General features: G+C 40.7%; 1 protein-coding gene across 2 annotated transcripts in view; it reads right to left on the bottom strand.

Annotated features, from left to right (window-relative positions):
* Positions 1 to 3,404: 3,404 nt before the first annotated feature.
* Positions 3,405 to 17,860, bottom strand: part of PLCE1 (phospholipase C epsilon 1) — a 677,378-nt gene continuing 662,922 nt past the window's right edge. For both annotated transcript variants that reach the window (XM_082268059.1, XM_082268058.1), the window contains one exon: positions 3,405 to 4,034. The gene's annotated coding sequence lies outside the window, so the exon portion shown is untranslated. The remainder of the gene's footprint in view (positions 4,035 to 17,860) is intronic.

A 17,860-nucleotide genomic window follows, 5' to 3' on the forward strand; every position in this document is an offset into this window, starting at 1 on the left:
GTCTGTCAGACTGTAAAGGGCATCTCCTGTGCACAGCCCTCTTTGGATCACCCCACAGATTTTCAATCAGATTCAGGTCTGGCTGGGCCATTCCAAAACTTTAATCTTGTTCTGGTGAAGCCATTCCTTTGTTGATTTGGATGTATGCTTTGGGTGGTTGTCATGCTGAAAGATGAAGTGCCTCTTCATGTTCGGCTTTCGTTCTAATATTAACTGGTATTTGGAACTGTTCATAATTCACAGACAGGATCGGATCGCAGCGGGTGTCAGTGGACATGTCACCGCTGACATCCGCTGCTCCATAGGGGTGCATGGGGCATCCAGTCAGGTTCGCCTGAAAAACTGACCTGATCGGAAAGCCTGTGTGAAAGGGCCCTAAAGGTGTAAAAAGTTCTGAAATTTTTTATCTTTGTCTCATTTTTTTTACATCCCAAAAACTGACATTTTAACCGGGGTTGTAGACTTTTTGTATCCACTGAACATAACTGCAGAGGTGAGCAATTTCAATAAATATTCTGTATTTTTTAGCTCATTTGTGTTTTTGTTTTTTCAACTGGTAATTTTTTACTACAGAGCCATTAATTCCAAATCAAGCATATCTGTTGATGAAGCAAACATTTTTATTTTCAACATATACAAATACAATTTTCAAGTCTGTATACATAAAAGTAGTCAAACAATCAATTTACAAAAACCAACACATTGCTAACTGGCACAGAAAGTCAAAATATATACTCCAATCACTTCAAAACATGCACCAGATGCCATGACAGAAAAATACAATTACTAGGAACACTGGAATAGCTGATATCTGGTTTAAGCAGTGCTATTGTGGATAAGCTCCAATTGCTTGTGATATCAGTGATTCAAAGACATTAACATTTATAGTAGATGAAGGTCACTAATTGCCCTGAAGTCTGAAAGGTGTGATGTGGAGGGACAACATGAAGACCTCTCACCTCAAAAGCAATTCATACTTTATTTTTGTTACTTTTGCAACTCCCATTCACTGACCACATGGGCAGAGCTAGGCGAAGTGAGTGAGTAAAAATTAGTAAAAAAAAAAAAAATACAATTTACCCTAAAGCCTCCACCTAAAAATAAAAGATTTGTGTTGGAATAAATCATGATACAGGAGCTTGTAATGAGAGAACAATGAAAGCTGCTATTGCCGCTTTTGAATTTAGTACTTCACTTGCTGCATGCTTGCTCTGGGGTCAGTACAGTGTCAGCCAGCTACCTTGCATTTTCAGCATACCTCCAGCTACCTTGTGAGTTCAGCCTTGCAAGTTTCTCTCAGTACAGGTTTCCTACAAGTTTTGCTGTACCTGTTTTACCCCTATAAAAAGTTCTTATGTTCCAATTCCTGACAATATAAATTGCACTTTCAGCACTACTGACAGTCAAAAAAAAAGTGCAATCATATTCTGTTGATTTTTTCCATTTATAAATTGAGTAAAATTTTCATTTACCCTATTAACCCTTAAGGAGGTAAACTGGAGAATGAAATTATCACAAGATTGAAAAAAGTTTTTTTTTTTTTTCTTTTTAATTGGCTGCAATTTGCCACCTGTTGTATAAATAGCCCCTAAATACAGCAGACAATGTAGAAGTCTATTAAAATTCCTCATCCAGGAGTATACCGTGCAAAACACAAACATGCCTTTTGGATAATTTTGACACTCAGACTAAAAATCTGAATAAAAACCATTTAACTCTCACATCCAAAATGCTTACTACCACAGTCCAATGCTTCTGTGGTAATGGCTTTAATAGTGAACTACAGTTACAAACAAGTGAAAGAAAACCCAGCAGCCAAAGTCAGTCTGACTGCTCAGGGGTTGATGCCAGGAGGCCACTAAACTCAATCCCTACGTTTCACTTTTTTGTCCTGTGACAAAAATTCAACAAAAATAAAGGTTCTCTTAAACTTCACTAAAAACAGAACTAAACTTCATGCCGTTGGTCAGTAACCTTGTTCAAAACTGTTAAGACAACTTTACTATCAAAGTACAAATTAGGCATAATGAAAAATAAAAACACAGAATGTAGAAAGGCCCATGATCAAACACTGCATGCCATCCAATAAGCCTGGTCTGTCCACGCTCTCTGGAATGGCTAAGCCATAATAAACAAATGAATGGCTAGATAGCTCTTAAATAGGATGAAAACACTCAGCATACTAAATAGTTTATCATTTCAACTGTATAACCTTTACTTGAAATGTTTAGGTTAATAATAGGCAGACATGCCTTGTTTTATGTTCAGTAAAAAATAAATATAAATAGTTATAAAATCTGATGACAGCTAAAATGTATACTTTAATAGTATTCGCAAATTAAAGTAACAACTGTTTACCTCAAAAGGTAGCATGATCGCAACAAATACGCTGGTCACAATTACTTCACACGCATCCTGAAGCTCTTTACAGTATTGATAATACAGGATCACCCGAAGCATCTAATATCTCCTCTATCCACTTCTTTACAGTAAACACTAATGAAGATGTAGAGGGACTTGGAAGTTAAACATCTTCACAGCTACCTTAGCACTGCAGTGGCAATACAAAGGGGAAATAAAAGCTATTTTGATAAGCTGCTCAATCACTAATTCCCTTTAACAAGCAGAGAAAGAAAAAAAATGTACACATTCCCTCCTCCAGGACTGCAGTTTAAATAAAAGTATGGAATAAAATTACATTTATAATACAGAAAAATTATGGTTATTTGTGGTCATAGAAAGCAGTGTGATTATAGGCGGAGTATTTTGGTTATACGTTAACTAGTGAGTGAAACCTGAACAGTCAGTTGTCTACAATTTATATTTTTTTCAAATATATTTAGTTACACAGTTGTGTGTGACTAAGTTAAAGATCAGATTATTGACAAATCATGCCATAACTTACATATAAAAATTCTATTCTTCATCCCCATATAGGCAGATGTAGTCCATGGCAGGAAAACACAAGGTTTATGGACTATGATAGATGTACATAAAGTAACTGTATGTAGGCCCTTCACATGGACAAAATCCCTAAAGTTTTAAAAAGATTAACAATGTACATTTAGGGGAATTAAATGAACTACATTCTTATCACCGTAAACAATTAATGTGTACCTTCATTATACATCTTTTACAATTAAAAAAAAAAAAGTGTTCAATGCTTTTATGTACTAACGGAATAAGGTGCTAGGTATCAAAATAAGAGTAACATGAATCGGTAAAATCTCAATGCTAAACAAATGAAATGATTCTAAACCAGTAAACACTTCAGGACCAAACAGCAGTCATAAAAGCATGTTGGGTGTCAGTGGTTTAGAAGTGACAATTACAATGCTTCAATAAATATAAACACACATTCCACAAAACTCAAAGAATAGGTTACTTACCACACTGAATGAGAGCTGCTGAAATCACACACATTCTGTTTACAAGCATCATAATCTGTTCATATCGTCAGTGTTTTATGTCGCAGCATGTGCTATTTTATAGCTTTACAAAAGAAAAGTGAAAACGAGTGAAACTCCTGCAGTTTGTATAGGTAAGACATCAGGGTACCGTGCTGCTCCTGCCATTTCCACCAGTAACCTCACATATCACTGGGGTTCATTTCAGTGTAAGAAGCAAAAAAACATCATCTAAGGCTGTGCCTGTACATGACATTGTAGCAGAGTGAAGAAACCTATTGCAGTCTGCAAACCTGTCCATTGTCTCTCCTTAACAAACATTTCAGCCACAAGACTAGGAAGCCTACCACCTTTACTCTCTGCATTAACTAGGCCCACCGAAAATCAGCCACTATCCAGATCACATCAAAGGAAATCCACTGTGATCCCCTTTTTCAGAAGTAACTTCATGTGAAATCCAGAAGAACCGGCACTTGCATCATTTTGGCAGTTTCCAGTTTTTAAGTAGCTTATAGTACCATGTTGCGTTTGGCTTCCTACAGCATGATTGGTGTCTGTGGACATCTCTGTTATCTGCTGAATCAAGGTCTTCTTTCCTGCTCTGCATTCCACAGCACATACAGTCACCTGCAATATATATTGACATACATATTGAACATGTGGCATGTTATTATACAGGATTTATATTTAAAAACAATTTTTTTTCTTAGAATTTAAACCAAACTCAGTCAGATTTATTGTGCACTGTGTCCCCTATAAAGGAGATTTGACAGCAGGAAGAGAAAAAAAAATCTTCCAAGTGGGGTACACAGGCAGCAATAAATCCACACAGCAATGTTCGCTACTCAAACCAAAAACATTTTGAGCTGGAGTTTCTCCTTTAAATAGTTAAGGAATATCGAAAACTACAGAATCCCAATCAATTATTCATACCCTTAGATAGGCTTTTCTTTCTACCCCAAATCTTTTGATACTTGTAATAATTTCTACCTCTTAATGACAGGCTTCAGGTGGTAGGAGTAATACAAATGGCTTCTGATGTGCAGATTACTCACCAGGAATAAGAGAGATGCAGAGGATCTTTGTACAACAGTCTGGGGGCCCTGTGATGTTTATTTCTGGCTTGCCAACTTCAAAAATGATGTGCTATGCTGACAATACTGCTGCCCCTTTCTATTGATGGCCACTTATTTGTTGAGTGATGTGTAGACTAAACTTTCAGATACTTTTTACTAATAGTAAATCACAGGACACAGAAGAGGTAATACTTAGACTATTCGGGTATGCTCCACTTCCAAGTATCTGTACACTGGCAAACAGCAAAGACCAGCATTGCCTCTGTTTTTGCTAGTGTCCATAGGCAATAGACTGGTCTGTCTCTTCTGAGAGAGCCTTTTCTGCTTTAACCACTTGCTCTCAGCAGCGTTGTGGGGTGATGATGTCACGCAGAGAAAAGGCGGCTCCTGGAAGAGATTTTGAGGAGAGCGCTGGAGAAACCTCCTTGATGGTGTTAAGAAGCTCCTCCTCGAGGTGAACTGTAGGAATTTCAAAGATTTGGAGGAACTACTGCTGGACAAGTGCTGATCCCTACTGGATGAGGTGTATTGATGGTGATATGCTATTTATGCCTAATCCATGAGAGTGGGTAGGCATGGGGATCTCGTGAGTCTCCAATTCATCTACACTATTCCCGGCACATTGGTGGTGGAGAGTGACTGTGTTCCCTCTAAACTCACTATTACTACTCTGTGGATAAGCACAATTTGTGCTTGGTTAGCTGCTTTGGAGGGCAAGCAAGACTTCAGGTCTCCATAAAAAGTACCAGTCACCTACTTAAAGCTATTACAAGGTGGGCTTGTTAGCTCCCCCCTTGTAATGGCTATTAAGGTAAATGGAAAAAAAAAACTTAATTTTTATTTATTTTAATTTAAATGTATTTAAAAAAAAAAAAGCGCCCCTGTGACCACACGCAATCGCATGCATAGATCGGCAAGCATAGGTAAACAGCAATTGCATCACATGTGAGGTATCGCCACAATACAGTTTTACACATTTTTTTGTATTTTATTTGCTGGAGCCCCAACTTTCAGTAAATATATCAAGTATGGGGGCTTTAAGTAAATTTCTAGTAAAACAAATGCGGATTTTAACATTTAAAAAATAGTTAATGCATGCCTTTCTACTTGAACTGCCTTTCTTTAATGAGCTTTGGTCCTAACAGTGGATGTTTTACAAATCAGTCCCTATGTCTAGTTATCTCAGAGGGACAGTAAATAGATCCCGGTTGAAGGCCTTTAAGCTGCGTTGGCACTGGATCCTACATGTGGCGCTCACTTTGGCAGGTGGCATCTGTGAGTTAAGGTAGGGTGCTTTACAGGTCCAGTTCCCTGGTCTGTTGTGGCAAAGCAGAGTTTCTAAAGACCCCTGCAGAGTATGCCTGTCCAAGAGCAGGTAAAGATTTAGCCAGTTCCTTGGTGCTGTTTTTCTGCCTTCAGGTTACCGAGGGCAAATGCAGTGATTTTCCATCTGTCCATGTGAGAGAAGCAGACCCTATCTGATGGTGCTGCTAGAGGATTTTGTGGGCATGTAATGGTACATGTGTTTTGCCCATCAGGATTAGGTATTTATACCCCTCCCCCAAAAACAGTTTGTGCAACAATACCCAATTGTTTCTCTAAAATGTGGGCAGATCCTTGCGTGGTCTTAAATAAAACCCTTTGGTGGATGATGTGCTGGTGTATAAGCACTCTACATAAATTTTCTGAGTACTTTTCTTAGGTTATATATGGCAGCACTAACCAATCATTTGATCCATAGGCGGTTGTCAGGCTTTGACGAAATGTGCAAAGCATATGGTGAATTCCTGGAGCCTTTTGGTCCACTTCATTGTCAGACAACACTTGGAGCTCTTCCCTAAAGCGCTAGTTGCCAGAAAGAGAACCTCCAATCCACACAGAATCCTTTCTCATATGGGGCTGTTGTCAGTGCACAAAGTGAGTGCTGTGGCTAAAATAAATGCTGGTTTGCAACAATAATTTAAAACCTTTTGAAGGGTACAGTCTCATTGGCAATGCTATGGAAAGGTTTATCCAAAAAAATCTCGGCAGGAACACCTTTATCTTTAAAAGAGGTGCCAGAGCCCTTCAGAGTAGAAGCAATCTTCAATCAAGAAGCGTTGCTTTTGTTAATTTTTTAGAACTGTGGGGCAAAACTTCCTTTTGGAGAAAGTCTTGGAGCCCCAAGCCTGCCTAGATGGGCAACAAACTTTCCCAACAAACTTCTGCAAGAATGGGAAGAGGGGAAAGGGCTGCACTTCGCAGCCTTTGCGGCCATATAGATCTGAGATATCTACAATGTATGGCTCCAAAATGTGGTGTTCAGGGTCTACAAGCTGGAGTTTTTGTGTCTTACTTCTTGCATGTTTCTTCATGCTATCAAATGTGCCGACTGTACAAAAGAACAACCTTGTAATGGACCAGTTGCACGGTTAGTGAATCATTGCTCCTATCCTAGAACAAGAAAGTTTTCACAGTTGCTATTCTAACCTGTTCTTGATGCTGGATCCAAATGGGGATATGGGGCCCATTGTAAATGTGAAGCACTTGAACAAATTATTTAATGTTCAAAAAGTTCCATACGGAATGGGTAGGATCACTGGTTGCTTCCCTCCATCTAGGGAATTTCCTGGCCTCAGGGGCCACCAACATGCCTTCCTCCAACTCTATATTTTTATGCCATCGGTGCTACCTGTGCACTGAGGAACAACATTTCATTTTGTGGCTCTGCAATTTTGCCTAGCTAAGGCACCAGATGTGTAAACAAAGGTGCTGCCCCCTGTTTTGAATATTCTGTGAGTCAGGGAAATCCCCATTCTGGCAAACTATGCCTGAAGGAGCCATCAGAAGACCTCATGGCCAATGTGCAGCAGATGGTGTAAAAGACCTACAGGACCTTGGCTGGGTTCTCAATCTCAAGAAGTCGACCCAAGAGCCATCACACTGACTGGAATATTTGGACCTTGTTTTTGAGATGACCCTGGCTGAAAATTTTCTTTCCACAGGTAAAACATCTGACCCTTTGGTCCAAGGTGCAGATGTTAAGTGCCTTGGAACACCCCTCCATGCGCTTCTGTGTGAGGGTTCTGGGGTTAATGGTGATCTTCTTCAAGGCAGTCCTGTACATTTTTATTCAAGTCTGTTATAACTTAACACCCTGACCATTTTGAACAAAAGGAATCTGTCCTTAGAGTGCTCCATGCATCTCAACACCAAATCCAGATTATCTTTTGGAATGGTGTGGAAGGTACACCAGATGCTAGCCTGTCAGGCCAGGGATTAGTCCTGGACTCCCTGCCAGTTCAGAGAATGTGGTTGTTAGAGGAAGCTAATAAACATCCTGGGGAGAGATTTGACTTGCCCCTTTAGGACTGAACCCCCTGCTTTGTGGACTGCCAGTCAGGGTCCAATCCAAAAATGCAACAGCGGTGGTGTACATACAGGTGGTACCAGAATTCAGGCAGCTTTTCAAACCTGGACATAATTCTGACTTGGGTGGAATTATGTTTCCGTTCTGTCTGTCTGCTTATTCCCAGCATGGAAAATTGGTAAGCTGCCGAAGGCTAGATCCTGGAGAGTAGTCCAATCACCATGAGATGTTTTAGCAACTTTGTCTTTGGTGGGGAGATGCCAGACATAGATCGCAGAGTGTCCAGGCTTGACCACAAACTAGACAGGCTTACGTCTAGGTCCATGGATCCTCGGGCCTTTGGGGTAGATGCCATAGTCAGTGGAAACAGTTCAACCTGATTTATGTGCTCCCCCTTCTCAAGCCCCTCCATCATCTACTTTGGAGAATAGATGTGGAAGGCAAACTGGCCCAGAAGAGACAGGTACTTTGGATATACAGTGGGTACGGAAAGTATTCAGACCCCCTTAAGTTTTTCACTCTTTGTTATATTGCAGCCATTTGCTAAAATCGATTAGGTTCATTCTTCTTCCTCATGAATGTACACATAGCACCCCATACTGACAGAAAAACACAGAATTGTTGACATTGTTGCAGATTTATTAAAAAAGAAAAACTGAAATATCACATGGTCCTAAGTATTCAGACCCTTTGCTCAGTATTTAGTAGAAGCCCCTTTTGATCTAATACAGCCAGGAGTCTTTTTGGGAAAGATGCAACAACTCTTTCACACCTGGATTTGGGGGGATCCTCTGCCATTCCTCCTTGCAGATCCTCTCCAGTTCTGTCAGGTTGGATGGTAAACGTTGGTGGACAGCCATTTTTAGGTCTCTCCAGAGATGCTCAATTGTTTAAGTCAGGGCTCTGGCTGGGCCATTCAAGAACAGTCACGGAGTTGTTGTGAAGCCACTCCTTCGTTATTTTAGCTGTGTGCTTAGGGTCATTGTCTTGTTGGAAGGTAAACCTTCGGCCCAGTCTGAGGTCCAGAGCACTCTGGAGAAGGTTTTTGTCCAGGATATCCCTGTACTTGGCTGCATTCATCTTTCCCTCGATTGCAACCAGTCGTCCTGTCCCTGCAGCTGAAAAACACCCCCACAGCATGATGCTGCCACCACCATGCTTCACTGTTGGGACTGTATTGGACAGGTCATGAGCAGTGCCTGGTTTTCTCCACACATACCGCTTAGAATGAAGGCCAAAAAGTTCTATTTTGGTCTCATCAGACCAGAGAATCTTATTTCTCACCATCTTGGAGTCCTTCAGGTGTTTTTTTTTTTTTTTTTAGCAAACTCCATGCGGGCTTTCATGTGTCTTACACTGAGGAGAGGCTTCCGTCGGGCCACTCTGCCATAAAGCCCCGACTGGTGGAGGGCTGCAGTGATGGTTGACTTTCTACAACTTTCTCCCATCTCCTGACTGCATCTCTGGAGCTCAGCCACAGTGATCTTTGGGTTCTTCTTTACCTCTCTCACCAAGGCTCTTCTCCCCCGATAGCTCAGTTTGGCCGGACGGCCAGCTCTAGGAAGGGTTCTGGTCGTCCCAAACGTCTTCCATTTGAGGATTATGGAGGCCACTGTGCTCTTAGGAACCTTAAGTGCAGCAGAAATCTTTTTGTAACCTTGGCCAGATCTGTGCCTTGCCACAATTCTGTCTCTGAGCTCTTCAGGCAGTTCCTTTGACCTCATGATTCTCATTTGCTCTGACATGCATTGTGATCTGGAAGGTCTTATATAGACAGGTGTGTGGCTTTCCTAATCAAGTCCAATCAGTATAATCAAACACAGCTGGACTCAAATGAAGGTGTAGAACCATCTCAAGGATGATCAGAAGAAATGGAAAGCACCTGAGTTAAATATGAGTGTCACAGCAAGGGTCTGAATACTTAGGACCATGTGATATTTCAGTTTTTCTTTTTTAATAAATCTGCAACAATGTCAACAATTCTGTGTTTTTCTGTCAGTATGGGGTGCTATGTGTACATTCATGAGGAAGAAGAATGAACCTAAATGATTTTAGCAAATGGCTGCAATATAACAAAGAGTGAAAAATTTAAGGGGGTCTGAATACTTTCCATACCCACTGTAGTTGGACTCCTGGCAGACTCTCTGTGGGTTCTATTGGACCCCACACTCAAGATCCCATATTCCATGGGTGCTGGCTTTGACAGTTTTTCTGTTAAAGTTGAAGTGCTGAAGAACAGAGTCTTGCAGACTCCGTTGGTGAAAAAAGAAAGGCTTTTTTTTCCCCCAGGATATACTGTATGGCATGGATTTTAACCCCTGGAGTAGACAAGTCCCTAGCCCTGCGCGCTGCAAAAAGTCAGGATTTTTGGCTTTGCAGTATTCTTTCAAAGACCACTGGCTTCCCACACCTTGATTAGAGGTTGTGTGCAAAAGGGTGGCTTACATTATTCCACCAGTATGCTACTTGTTAGCTCTGTGGGCCTTCAATCTGGTGTATTCATTCCTTCAGAGGCCACCATTTTGAACCTAATTGGGATATTTCTTTCCCTCTCCTTTCATGCTAGGTTGTCTCATGGCTACGACTTTAGTTAGGACGGTGTATGAGCTTGTGGCTTTATCCTGTAAGGAACCTTTTTATTGCAGTTTGCAAGAACAAGGTTGTTTAGAGAGCAAACCAACCCTTCTAGCCTAAGGTGGTCTTGGTGTATCATTTAAATCAGTAACATAATGCTGCTTTCCTTTTGTTTGACTCAAAAAAAAAAAATACTTTAGACTTCAAAAGGCAATCTGTTTCCACTGCCTGAATGTGGTTAAGGTTGTGTAAAGCCCCATACACACGCGTCGATAATTGGCCATGAATTTTCGGCCAACGTCCGATCGGCCGATTTTCGCCTAGTTAGTATGATGCTTCCGACAACCGACTCTGACTTTTCGGCGGAAAAAAATCTGGTGTGCAGGCTATAAAATTTTTGTTGGCTGTCAACACAACGGCCGATTTTCTGTCAGTCAGTAAAGATTTCGGCAGACAAAAATCTGATGAGCAAGACTGGGCATGCTCAGAGAAGAAAAAACACACGGAAAGTAAACCAGCACATATCACTTCTGAAGTAGATTTTTGTTGGGCGAGAAAATTCGTGTGCAGTCTAGGCACATTCCAACCAACAAAACACCACTCTGGACAAAAGTCGGATGATCGGTTGGCGATAATCGTTGCGTGTGTACGAGGCATAAGTCCATTTCACAGCTACATTTTCGATTTGTGAATCTGGCATCTCTGTGTTACCTACAGGCTGCCTCTTGATTCACAACTGCTAGGTGGATTTAACAAATCATCTCTCAAGCGTATGACCTAAAAGGTCAGGTTCTTCTGTTTTCTGTGAAAGTCCATTCCACCAAAAGTGTTGATTCTTCTTGGGCTTTTCAACATTTGGCTTTGGTTTCCCAGGTCTGTAAGGTGGACCTGGTCTTCTGCTCATATATTCACTAAGTTTTTCCAGGTGTTCATACCTCAGTGGGCGGCAGCACGGTAGAGTAGTGGAGACTTCTCACATTTTTCAAGGATTGTTCTAGTTGAACCTGGGATTGCTTTTGGACATCTCAACATGAGAGCTCTTCTATGATGTCCGATTTTAAGAAAATGGAATTGTTGACTTGCCTATAAAATCCCATTCTTGGAGTACATCACAGGATACAGATCCCGCCCCTCTGGTTTCACTCCGCTAATGCTTGCTGACTAAACTGAGGCAATGCTAGGAGGAGTCAAGCTTTGCTATTTTCCTGTGTCCAATCCCCTGAAAGTGGAGCGTAACCCAATAATCTACAAATTAACTCTCCTATGATGTACTCAAAGGAAGTAAAAAAAAAAATCAAATTTTTTAGAACTCCTTTAGCAAATGTTTATTATCCAACATTTATAGGGAAATGTACACATTTTTCAGCCTGAGAAGTCATTTGGTATAGCAGTTCTAACAAGTCATTTAGCACTGTCTGTACCAATGCTTTCTTCAAGCTGCCTCTGAGAGGTAGGCAGACCAAGGTGATTAAGAACACACAGGATCTGAGTTTTAGGTAAAGTGCATATTCAGACAAACTTAGTGCAGTAACAAGGAATGTTTTGTGCTAGCATTGTGTTAACCTCTGTGAATCAGCACAGCTTTTGACAGAGAAAACGTGTGCTTGTCAAAAACTTGTTCTAAAAACAGATCTGTTAAGGCAAAGCTCTAAACTAGATTCAACTGTATCTGCTGTATGAGCACTAATAGATCTAAAGAATCACTTTACAAGTGTGTAAATTGCATGCCCGAACATGTGGCTTCAACAAACTGACAAAGTGGTGAAATTTCAGACAATCAAACCATCCTGGAAGTGCCTTGAATGATACTTTTATGAGTAAGACTTCTTACAAAACATTAAAAGCTTGCAAAGTGGCATTACTATGATCCTTTCTAAGCCATCGGTTCTGAATATTTTGTTATTTCTGGCAGAAGCCAGGTTAATACTGTGTAAATGGTAATGTTCTATACACTCAACTTCTTGCATATAACAAATCAAATGAGTCTGCTTTAGCAATGTTACCTTCCTAGATAAAGTACATCACATTAAAACTGAGGATTGAAAACCTAGGCGATTTAGACTAATATGTTTAGCTGGCCATTAAATAAAGTGAAATCAAAAATGTAAGCAGCATTTTTGCAATGAGGAAATGTGTGCCATAACAATAAGTTGAAGCGCATGGAATCCCAGAGGATTCCACAGATTTTAGGTTCATCCTCCGGCTTGCTTCACACCTCTCCATTGCCCATTTTTGTGCAGTGAGGGGAAAAAAGTATTTGATCCCCTGCTGATTTTGTACGTTTGCCCACTGACAAAGAAATGATCAGTCTAATATTTGATTGGTAGGTTTCTGTAAACAGTGAGAGAGAGACAGAATAACAACTAAAAAATCCAGAAAACTGCATTTCAAAAAAGTTATAAATTGATTTGCATTTTAATGAGTGAAGTATGTATTTGACCCCTTTGCAGAACATGACTTAGTACTTGTTGGCAATCACAGACGTTTCTTGTGTAGTTGGCCACCAGGTTTGCACACATCTCAGGAGGGATTTTGTCCCATTGCTCTTTGTAGATCCTTTCCAAGTAATTAAGGTTTCGAGGCTGGCGTTTGGTAACTTAAATTTTCATCTCCCCTCACATATTTTCTATTGGATTAAGGTCTGGGGATTGGCTAGGCCACTCCAGGACCTTAATGTGCTTCTTCTTGAACCTCTCCATTGTTGCCTTGCCCATGTATATTGGGTTATTGTCATGCTGGAATACACATCCACAACCCATTTTAAATTCCCTGGCTGAGGGAAGGAGATTCTCACCCAAGATCTGACAGTACATGGCCCTGGTCATCGTCCTTTTGATGCAGTGAAGTTGTCCTGTCCCCTTAGCAGCAAAGAAATTTCTAAAGCATAATGTTTCCACCTCCATGTTTGATGGTGGGGATGGTGTTCTTGGGGTCATAGGCAGCATTCCTCCTCCTGCAAACACGTTAAGTTAAGGCCAAAGAGCTCGATTTGGGTCTCATCTGACCACAACTTTCACCCAGTTCTCTGAATCATTCAGATAATCATTAGCAAACTTCAGATGGGCCTATCCATGTGCTTTCTTGAGCAGGGGTACCTTGCGGGCGCTGCAGGATTTCAGTCCTCCACAGCATAGTGTGTTACCAATTGTTTTCTTGATGACTATGGTCCCAGCTGCCTTGAGATCATTGACAAGGTTCTCCCGTGTACTTCTGGGCTGATTTCACACCCTTCTCAAAATCTTTGAAACTTTGTGAGGTGAGACCTTGCATGGAGCCCCAGACCGAGGGAGATTGACAGTTATTTTGTGTTTCTTCCATTTGCGAATAATCGCACCAACTGTTGTCACCCTCTCACCAAGCTGCTTGGCGATGGTCTTGTAGTCCATTCCAGCCATATGTAGGTCTACAATCTTGTCCCTGACATCCTTGAACCGCTCTTTGGTCTTGGCCATGGTGGAGAGATTGGAATCTGATTGATTGCTTCTGTGGACAGGTGTCTTTTATACAGGAAACAAGCAGAGATTAGGAGCACTCCCTTTGAGAGAGTGCTTCTAATTTCAGCTCATTACCTGTATAGAAGACACCTGCGAGCCAGAAATCTTGCTGATTGATAGGGGATCAATAACTTATTTCACTCATTAAAATGCAAATCAATTTATAACTTTTTTTTAAATGCCTTTTTCTAGATATGTTTGTTGTTACTCTGTGTCTCACTATTAAAATAAACCTACCCTTAAAATTATAGACTGATCATTTCTTTGTCAGTGGGCAAACGTACAAAATCAGCAGGGGATCAAATGCTTTCCCCCCCTCACTGTATCTAGAAATGTCAAAATTTGCCATGAAAATTTTAGCTGCCCAGGTTGCTTACTGAGACATCTGAAGGTATGTGCAGGCACCACTGGATGTTTGCTTTTCATTCTTAGACTCAGCTTAGCATGTATTTACAGGAAAGGATATCGTTAATATGACACTTTGCAATGGGCTGATTAAGCGTACACCCTTTTGGTAAAAAATAGAATTACATTTTCACATACACGTTGCAGTAATCTACGTCATCTTATAATATAACCATATTCAAGAATTTTTACATTGAAAGTGGTCTATGATCTACCTGAATTTTGGATTTGTTTAAACAAAAATTCTTTATGAAGAACTTCAAGGATATGTTCACCTTTAGGAACATGTTCCACCTGATTCCCCATACTAGCTGTCACTGTTTGAAAACAACTGTCTGGGGCTCCGTCCACATGGCCACATTATTCATGCACATAGCTGTGTGTGTCTGAATAAACTACAAGCCCCGACATCTTTAGCGGCTACTGGCTTAAAGCTCTTAATGAACAACCACGGCGCTGTGGAGTATCGCCTTACCTGTACAGTGTGCAGGAGACCTGCATGGCATTAGTGATCTGCTAATCATTAGTGATCTGGTGCAATGCCTCACAGGCTGCTACTACTACATGTATACTATATGCCCCTGTACATTACAAGCCTAAGACTGTCAGTACCAAATCTATGCCTTTGCACAGGCACAAGCTGTGTATGTATATATATATATATATATATATATATATATATCCTTCAGTTTTAATAAGATAGCCACGCTGATTCTTACCTTTCCCTATTTCTTTTCCAGTATGAATAATAGTGTAGTTATAACAGAATAAGTAACAAAGCCAGATACAATAAAAACACATGCAACAGCAAAGCCACCATGCCCAAAAAACACCTTGTCAAAAGGACATGCTTGCATTATACCACAGCCAAGCTGATATAGGGAAATGTAATGGTTTATATTGCATTTTCAAATAGAGTTGGTAGGGATTCTGTCTGTATCCCTGGTTAGGTCACCTTTGAAATATAGGACTTCTGAGATTGGCAAAACAAGTGAGGGAAAATATCTCCCGGGGGAGACAAATATTAAATACACATTCAGCTAGTGGGTAAAAATTAGGACCCTTGTCCAGTTATAACATTCTGAGTTTCAGGGTGGGATGGGGTATTACAAAAGAAAACGACAGGAACATAATCAACAATACTACACATAATAACACAGACATAGTATTATTATAGCAGATGTTTTAGGCAGATTTTATCACTTAGAAAATTAAGCAATGTGCTTTGGATGCTTATTTCTAAATTTTGGGGGAAAAGAACATGTAGAAAAATATCAGTCAGAGTAACCAGAACAGTCACTTTATTAATTTTACTTCCTAAACCATTCTAGAATGAGATGATTGTTTTCAACTGGCTGTTTTAAATTGGAGTCCTATTGCCTGTATGACCACACACTGCATTTATTACTGACAGTAATGACAAAGTGTTTACTATGAGCAGTGGAAGAAGAGGCATTTTCTGTGTTGTTTTGGGACGTAGGACATATATAGTACCTATGACCTGTGAAGTACTTTGCCGAGACGCAAACTTCAGGTTGGATGAACTGTGAAAATGTTAATGTGGAGTGGAAGACATTTATTTATTTATTACATATACACTTACAGCCACTTTATTAGATACACCTTTCTAGTACTGGGCTGGACCCACTTTTGCCTTCAGAACTGCCTCAATTCTTTGTGGCATAGATTTAACAAGGTGTTCAAAATATTCCTCAGAGATTTTGGTCCATATTCACATGATAGCATCATGCAGTTGCTCCAGATTTGTCGGCTGCACATCCATGATGCCTCTTGTGACTGTGGAGGCCACTGGAGCACAGTGACCTCATTGTCATGTTCAAGAAACCAGTTTCAGATGATTTGAGCTTTGTGAAATGGTGCGTTATCCTGCTGGAAGGAGCCATTAGAAGATGGGTACACTGTAGTCATAAAATTATGGACATGGTCAGCAATAATACTCAGGTAGGCCTGCGTGTTTAAACAATGCTCAATTGATACTAAGGGGCCCAAAGTGTGTCAAGAAAATATCCCCCACACCATTACACCACCACCAGCTGTAACCGTTGATACAAGGCAGGGTGAATCCATGCTTTCATGTTGTCTATGCCAAAATTCTGACCGAATCATCTGAATGTCACTGCTTAAATCGAGACCCATGAGACCAAGCAACTCCTATTGTCCAATTTTGGTGAGCCTGTGTGAATTGTAGCCTCAGTTTTCTGTTCTTAGCGGACAGAAGTGGCAACTGGTGTGGTCTTCTGCAGCTGTAGCCCATTTGCTTCAAGGTTCGTACGTTCAGAGACGGTATTCTGCATACCTTGGATGTAAAGAGTGGTATTTGAGTTACTTTTGCCTTTCTATCATCTCGAACCAGTCTGCCAATTCTCCTCTGACATCAACAAGGCATTTTTGTCCACACAACAGCCGCTCACTAGATATTCTCTCTTTTTTGGGCCATTCTCTGTAAACCCTAGAGATAGTTGTGTGTGAAAATCCAAGCAGATCAGCAGTTTTTGAAATACTCAGACCAGCCCATCTGGCACCAATAACCAAGCCACGTTTAAAGTAATTTAAATCCCTTTTTCCCCCATTCTGATGCTCACTTTGAACTTCAGCAAGTTGTCTTCACCACGTCTAGATGCCTAAATGCAGTTGCTGTCTTGTGAGTGACTGATTAGCAAGCAATTGAACAGGTGTACGTAATAAAGTGGCCAGGGAGTGTATATTTAAGCAACAGTCAAACTTGGGAGGACCACTATACACAAAATGATATAAAGGACTGTGAAAAATTTTACAAAGAATTTATGAATATGTAAATATCTGAAAAATGATCAGAGATGTGTAAAACCAAGGTGGAACAGACAGTTTTCCAGCACAGCTCACTTCCTGCACTGTAATCCCACAGAAGAAAATGACCTTCCATCCAGTTGCTTATGCCCCGTACACACGTTCAGATCGTCGGCCGAACGATCGGCCGTCTTTTGTCCCCGGGCTGTCGTGTCTGTTGAAAAGTGCAAAAGACTGCACAAGAATTTTGTCCGCCGACTACAGCCGACTGCAGAAGTGATGTCATGTGAAGGTTAACTTTCCCTGTGTTTTTTCTTTTCTGAGCATGCCCAGTCTTGCAAATCTGCTGTCTGTCGGCCGAAATCTGTACTGACTGGCGAACAATTGGCCGCTCTGATGTCGGCATACAAAGAATTTAATGCTTGCACAACAGATTCTTTTCGGCCGAAAGTGCGCTGTCGGCTGTCGGAAGCATCATACTAACAAGCCTACAATCAGCCGATCGGTCGTCGGCCGAAGCTTTTCGGCCGTCAATCTGCACGTGTGTACGGGCCTTTACAGTGACAGTTTACACAAGAACAGGCTGCACAACAAATATCCTAATATATTATTAGTGTGGGTGTTTTACATACATTTAATGAATGTTGTGGAAAGATCTTCCACATGATACTTACAATGCATTTTTAGTAAGTTTAGTGATCTAGTAAACCTATATCCTTACTAAAAATATTAAGGTAAACATTACAATATAATGCACCATAAGGTGCA

The sequence above is a fragment of the Pelophylax lessonae genome, assembly GCF_965119305.1.
Source record: "Pelophylax lessonae genome assembly, chromosome: 9".
NCBI classification, from domain to species: domain Eukaryota; kingdom Metazoa; phylum Chordata; class Amphibia; order Anura; family Ranidae; genus Pelophylax; species Pelophylax lessonae.